Source organism: Coenobita brevimanus, chromosome 79 (assembly GCF_032717465.1).
Source record: "Coenobita brevimanus isolate Jiangsu-jjx chromosome 79, ASM3271746v2, whole genome shotgun sequence".
In the NCBI taxonomy this organism is placed as follows: Eukaryota; Metazoa; Arthropoda; class Malacostraca; order Decapoda; family Coenobitidae; genus Coenobita; species Coenobita brevimanus.
This window is the reverse complement of record NC_137032.1, coordinates 28,137,268-28,145,056: the sequence shown is the minus strand read 5'-3', so window position 1 is coordinate 28,145,056 and position 7,789 is coordinate 28,137,268.

Here is a 7,789-nt window from a genome sequence, read left to right as displayed (position 1 = left end):
GAGTACAGATGACATTAGCAGTGCTGACTATTGTTGGACACTGGCAGTACTGATAGATGATACAAGGCACCACTTGAAAGCCCAGGAAAATTCAAAATAACACAGAATCGCAAAAGTGACGCCCCGCGACATGATCCATTGCGTCCGAGCATCACGAAAGTGACGCCTTGCGGTTAAGGGATTAAAGTGCCTGAGATCTCATGCTGCCACTGTACTTCATAGTTTGGTCTATGTGTTATGAATAGTAACTTTCTCTCTTTATGAGACATTAGCATATACTGTATATTCATCCCTATAACTGAATGCCTGATACCTATTAAAGCGCATCAGTAATGTATCAAAGTGGTTTAAGCATGTCAATTTGAGGATCTCACCCTATTATTAATTACCGTTTTTTTTTTTTTTTTAATGACAATTCCTTTGTGTGTGGATGATAGAATAAGAAGGTGAGCAATGGATGAAAGGGCATGCAGAGGTTAGGGAAGTGGACTTTCTGACCACCACATGGTGGTGGTGAAAGTCAAGGTTCAAAGGAAATAGAGGAGTAGATGAAGGGAAGGACAGTAGGAAGTAGTTCATACAAGGAGAGTGGAAAGGTTAAAAAAGGATGGAAAACTAAGCAGAATATAAGAGAGAAGTGGAGGAGCAATTGGGTAAATATGATTTGGAGTAGATGGGGGACGTGGAAGCTGTGTGCAAGATGTTCACAGAAGAAATCTGTACAGCATGTGAGGTGGTGTGTGGGGTGAAGAGAAGACAGAAGGGGGTACAAGGAGCAGCATGGTGAAATGAAGAGGTGCGACAGACTGTGGCACAAAAGAAGAAAACATATAATGAGCAGACGAGAAACAAGGATGTGGAGGAAGTTGAGAGTTGGAAGAAAGAGTTATATGTAGAGAGGAAGAGTGAGGTGAAAAGATTAGTATGAGGGAGTAGGAAGGGAGTGGATGAGGAATTTGGAAGGAATTTGAGTAAAATGGAGGGAATGTAAGAAAATGTTCTGGAAAGAAGTAAAGAGAGTTAGACACGGTGCTAAAGAAGTAAGTCTAGTAGTGAAAGGTAATAATGGTAGATTGCTAGTGGAGGAGGAAGAAAAGGTGAGCAAATGTAGAGAACACTTTAAGGTTATTGTTGAACATAGAGGATGAAAGTAATGTGAGTATAAGTGGCTAGGGAATGGCTGGGAGGAGGGAGGTGAGAAGAAGGGAAGAAATCAGTAGGATGGAAGTGGCGGAAGTAATGAAGAAAGTCAAAATGGGGAAAAGAATTGATGACGTGTGCTAAAATGCTCATGCATGGGGGAGAGATAATTGTAGAATGGATATGGAAGATGTCCATATTGGCCTGGGAGGAAAGTAGAGTCTTCGAGGATTGGAAGTCAGGCATCATTGTTTTCAAGTACAAAGGAAACGGGGAAAAAGAAGTGTGCGGTAATCATAAGGACATTTGTCTTCTTGTTGTAATAGGAAAAGTATTTGGTAGGATACTTACTGAAAGAGTTATGGAAATAACAGAGGAATTAGTTGGAGAAGAACAGGGAGGTTTTAGGAAGGGGAAAGGTTCTGCAGATCAGATACTCATTCTACGTCTCTAGTGGAAGGGTTTCTTGCCCGTGGATTGCGAGCCACAGCTCAAGCTGTGCTGGCCGTGCATCACCGTTAACTACTCGACACCTACGCAAACTTTAGCGTGGCGCTACTCAAAGACGGAGAGAGAGAGATATTTTTTTTTCCTTTTCACCAGATGATGCCCTGGATGTTGATCTCCAAGTTTATAGTAAACAAAAACTAAAAAAAAAAAAACTTTTTTCCTTCATGTTTTGTACACCACAGGGTGGGATAAGAAAAAGGTAATTGCGCAATCCACGGGCAAGAGAAGGTAAAGAAATTGTATGCAGCCTTCATGGATATGGAGAAAGCATATGGCAGAGTGGACAGAAAAGGAATGTGGAAAGTTTTATGAATATATGGAGCTCATGGGAAATTGTTAAAGACTGTGAAGAATAAGTATGAGGGGGATAAGGCTATAGTGCGTGTGGATAGTGAACTGAGTGAATTTTTCTAACTGAATGTTGGACTGAAGCAGGGATGTGTCATGTCCCCATGGTTGCTATATCCGTATATGGATTGGGTTATAAAAGAGGTACAAAGTAGGGCAGTGGATGTTGTAGTGACCCAAATGAGAGAAGGCAATGTTTGGAAACTCCCTGCATTGTTGATTGCAGATGATACCGTATTATTAAGTGAAGATGAAGGGGAACTGCAAGGCTTGGTGAGTAGGAAAGGGCAAAGTTATGGCCTTCGAGAGAAATGAAGCCACTGAATGTAGAGTGAGGCTGGATGAGGAGGAAATGGAAAATGTGAGTGCATTAGAGTACCTGGGTATTGTGATGAGTAAGGTTGGAAGTTTAGGGGGTGAAGTGCTACAAAGAGTACAACAAGGAAGAAAGGTTGCTGGTACTTTGAAAGCAGTCATACGGAACACGGGAGTGAGCACGAAAATCAAAAAGATGCTGCATAACAATATTGTGAAACCAGCTCTAACGTACGGAGGTGAAGATTGGACCTTGTTGGAAGGACGTAAGTCAAGAGTGAGAGCAGTGAAAATGAGTCATTTGAGAGGAGCATGTGGAGTTGCATGGAGAGACAGATTGACAAATGAGGAAATGAAGAAGCATTGTGGTGTGTATGTGGATGTGCTAGAAAGCGTTAGGAGAAATACACTGAGGTGGTTTGGCCATGTGGAAAGGTCAGAGAGTGAGAGACTAACGAGGGGAGTGTATTCGAGTGAGGTGGAGTTGGGGAGAGCGAGGGAGAGGCCGAGGATGAGATGGAGGGATGTAGTGTAGAGGTATATGAGGGAGGGGGATGTGTGTCACGAATCAAATTCGCGACATTTCCCTTTTGTGAAAAACACGAACTATTAGTGGAAAACTCACTGTGTATCGCTCAGTTAACCGTTTCTCTCTCCACTTCGGTGGTATACTTTTCAAAACATTCGTCACTGTTTCAAAAGTGACCGATGTAATGCACGTCACTAAGTGCTGTACTGGGCGATACTATTGTTTCTTTATTGTTCGCCCCTGCTTGCCTCGACCGTTAGAAAAATGCGGCCTAGTGCTCCGCTTTTGTTTCCCACCACTTAGGCAGTCCAGTGTTTGCTCTGACGGAGAGAGGTTCTGTGCTCCAGAAGTGTGAGAGGTCAACCCAAGCTCCACAAGTCACAGCTCCAAGCTCCCACCTTTGAACTGGGTGATACACAGCATTCATCGTCCAGTATTTCCTTTCGTTTTCCTAGTCTTAAGAGTTTAATTAAGGTGTTTTTCCTAGGCGTAAGAATTTAGCTCTTGTGTGAGTGAGTGAGTGCGATCTCATTAATCTGATTTGAAATGTAACGTTAAATTTATTTTTGTAATCAATAAATTTAACAGTTCTTTTTCTTGAGCTTAATGTAATGTAAACTCTTGTTTCATTTCTCCATAATTAAGCTTATTTTCCATATAGCTCCTAGCTTGCATAAACGTTTTGCTATTCATAACTGGTACTTAGGCCAGTCTTGTATTAAACTTAAAATCCGTTGTGCCTCCTAGGAGTTAAGCACCAGCAAGAACCTGATACTATTATTAGTATTAGTTATTTATTGTCAGGGGTGAAGTAACTTTCTCCAGAGGCTAACAGTAACAGCAATTGAGTAATTAGTCTCTGCTGTGTACTGTTGAGAAAGTTTATAAATTCTCGTTCTGAGAGAATCGTGCGAAGCAGGCCAGCGTAAAGTAATCGTTGCTTGATTTAGCAAGACAATCATTGTCCCTGCTCTGCAATATTATTGAACATTATTATCAATGAAATAATATTTAGCATTTATTCATTTTTAAAAACCCCGTGACAATTGGCGACCTCATTCCAGGATATTAACTCCTAGCTCTAAATCTATTCACGAGATAGTACTCACTCGTTCATATATAGGAATTTATCATTAAAGTTTATAGGCACAAGTTTACTGGTGTTTACCGTTAATTTAGCAAGTGAATTTTTGCTTTATTAATTCATAGACTACCTAACTTTATTTAGTACTTTATTTTTGGTAACGCTAGACGATTTTATTCGCGCCTGGGTAGCCGCCGTACCCATTGTGTTAATTATTGAGTTCTCAGTTATTAGCATTTTTGCTTTAATCTTTGCCAGTTAACTAGATAAGACTGGTCACCACTAGCTTGTGTCTGTACTCTTTACTTGTCATTAGCATTCGTTTGCGAAGCAGTCAGTACTCAGTTTCGATTTGCTTAGTAAATTAGCACCATGGCTACCACTGTATTTTTACAGGAAGCCAAAGAAATGGGTCTTTTGGACCCAACCGAAATTAAAGAGAATATACTCTCACGGCATAATCAGGAGCAGCAGCGTGAGAATGATGCCCATGAAGAGCGTAAGATTCAGCGTGAATACGAGCGAGAACAGCGTGAGGAACGCGAAAAGGAGCGCGAGCACGAGCGAGAACAACGCAAACACGAGCAGAAACAACGCGAACTCGACTTAGAACATGTGCGGGAACAACATGAAGACGAACGTGCTTAGCGAGAGGCACGAGAAAAACATGAACTTGAAGTGCTGAAGCTCAAGCGAGATTCCTTGGCTTCAGACACATCTTGTGCAGTTGGTCCAAGCTCCACGAGCATTCTCCCTGCACATGTCCTGGCGACCCCATGCATCAAGCTTCCTTCATACAAGGTAAGCGAGCGAATCGAACCGTACATAGCTCGTTTTGAGGACATGGCAGACATGTATCAACTGGATGAGGCAGCTAAGCAGCTCCAATTTCTTAGTTTATTTGAGGGCCCTGCCCTCGATATTCTCCACAGAATTCGTGGAGACCATCTCACGTATGAGATGATGAAAGCTGCACTCAGTAAGGCGTATGGTCTCACAGTAGACGACGCCAAAGTTCAGTTCATGCGAGCTCGTCTCCAAGACAAGGAGACAGCTGTTCAGTTCCTTGATCGTCTCACAGCTTACTTAAATGAGTGGATGGAGAAAGATGAAACTCCTTCCACGCGTGAGGGGATAATTGACCTTATGCTGCGTACACAGCTAGAGAGGTCGTGGCCTGCTGAGCTCATAGCACAGGTTAAGATCTGCCAGGTGAAAGATGCCAGCCAAATGGCAGAAAAGGCTGACGCATTCCTTACTGCATACGGGTATCAAACTCGTAAGCAAAACACTTGGAGCAGAAAAGATACTGCCAAATCTGGGAAATCGTCTCAGACTGAATCCCAGCACCAAGGCCGTTCTCAGAGTAATGGCCAAGGTCCAAGCAAACCGCAGAAGGACCAGGGGCAAAATACACAGCAGCCTGCTTGGAAGCGGTACAACAAGTACCCTAACCAGCAGCAGTATCAGCCACGCAACCGACCGTCGGGACAAACTTTTTCACCACCAGCTCAAAAGAGGCAGGAAGCAAACACAGCCTTCATTCCTCAGCAGCAGCACGGTGGTCACGTCCCTACCAGTGTGGGTACTCCCCCACAGTTCACTAGTCCCACAGTGACAGTGAACCCCCCTCCACAGATGGCCAATGTTCCATCTTCTTCTCAAGGCACAATGTTTGCCGCGTCAATTCAGCAGCCTCATGAGTGGCTAGCTGCTTCCTCCACAGGCCCTCCCACAGGTGACAGTACCTTCCTCGTTCAGCCAGGGTTTGTGGGAGACATTCCTGTGAAGGTCCTGAGAGATAATGGTTCCTCAGGTTGCTCTGTCAAGCAGTCTAGTTCGGCCTGAGCAGTAAACAGGTCGACAGATCCATGCAAACCTTATTGATGGATCAGTGAGATTGTTCCCTGAGGCATGTATCCAGGTGGCATCTCCATTTTATACTGGTACGACACTTGCAGATGTCATGCCAGAACCCTTATTTGACCTCATAGTAGGAAACAATCACGGAGTCAAGGATAGTTGCTCCGATGATGACGCTACTCAGACTTCGGCTGCTGCGGTAACACGAGCCATGACTGAGGCTCCAGACTGTGTCACCCCAGTGATCATTGAATCGCCGCAAGATCTGATGTGTAGTCAACTTGTTGTGCAAGAACAACATTCTGACCCGACACTTGCTGCCGTGCGGAACAAACAAAAGGGTCGAGTGATAAAGTATTCACGGGGAGGTCGAGCCAAGTTCCTTCGCAAACAAGGACGGCTCTACCGTGAGTCACGAACACCCAAGGGCGAGGTTCGACTGCAGTTTGTCGTTCCCGCCAACTACCGCCTAGCAGTGTTACAATGGGGTCATTGTTCAGCCTCAGGAGGTCACATGGGCAAAAGGAAGACCCAGGGCCGTATCCGAGCTGACTTTTTCTGGCCAGGGATGGGACGAGACATAGATAGTTTTGTCCGTTCCTGCAGTGTGTGTCAAAGTAACACCACTAATCAGGGACATGTCCTTCCTGTGCCGTTTGTAACCACACCTGTAATCTCTGAGTCAGTTGAGAGACAGGGTAGTGGTGAAGTGGGTGCAGACCTGATGTCTCGCCCATTGGCACCACAGGACACAGTATGTCCAGGGCCTGTACATACATATTATGTACCGTAGGTTAGGGGGGAAGTACGAGAGAGAACTCCGCAGAGGCGACTTGAGGCTATGGAAGACCTGAGTTTGCACAAGGATTCTCAGCTCCCCGATACTAATATAAGTACTGTAGGTTAAGGCGGAAGTTCGAGAGAGAACTCCGCAGAGGCGACTCGAGGCTATGGAAGACCCGAGTTTGCACAAGGATTCTCAGCTCCCCGATACTAATATAAGTACTGTAGGTTAAGGGGGAAGTTCGAGAGAGAACTCCGCAAAGGCGACTCGAGGCTATGGAAGACCCGAGTTTGCACATGGATTCTCAGCTACCCGATATAATATAAGTACTGTAGGTTAAGGGGGAAGTTTGAGAGAGGACTCCGCAGAGGCGACTCGAGGCTATGGAAGACCCGAGTTTGCACAAGGATTCTCAGCTCCCCGATATTAATATAAGTACTGTAGGTAAAGGGGGAAGTGAGAACTCCGCAGAGGCGACTCGAGGCTATGGAAGACCCGAGTTTGCACAAGGATTCTCAGCTCCCCGATATTAATATAAGTACTGTAGGTTAAGGCACAGGTTGAGGACCCGTGTGCAGTTCGAGGCTATGGAAGACCCGAGTTTGCACAAGGATTCTCAACTTGCTGACAGTAATCGTGTGCTATAATTAATGGTGACCTCGAATGTACTGATTGCTAGGCAGAGAGAGTAATTGTACGTAATAAGAATTTTGTCTCATTGACACTTTTGATGCTCCACCTTAATTGGTTTTGCAGGTACAGCAATGGGTGTAGCAGTTTTGCTGTGCGGGCCAGCTGATCGTCTGCCGCACGCTGCCGCCTCTTCTCCTCTGCCTTCGTCGTTGCCCTATTATTTACTGTGTCATTTTACACGTAGGTACAGTTACACTACAACTGTCACACCTACACTGTGTATTACATACAACACGCTACACAACAAGTAGTTGTCAGTGTAAATGTAGCGAACTTTCGCTCAGTTTGACCTGAGTACAGGATTTTCACCGTCGTCACGGAGTTTTTTCCCTCAAGTTTGCTTCTATTAACGTAAATACGAGGTTTTTTTGCTCACTGGCGACTGCGACTTTCTCCTGTAGCAGGATAGCACACACACCACAGTGTGAATCTTGTGTGAATGAGTTAGGATGTGTACATATATATATATATATCCACAAATTTTTTCCCATAAGGAAAAAATTTAATTTTGTAGGGGCGTAAT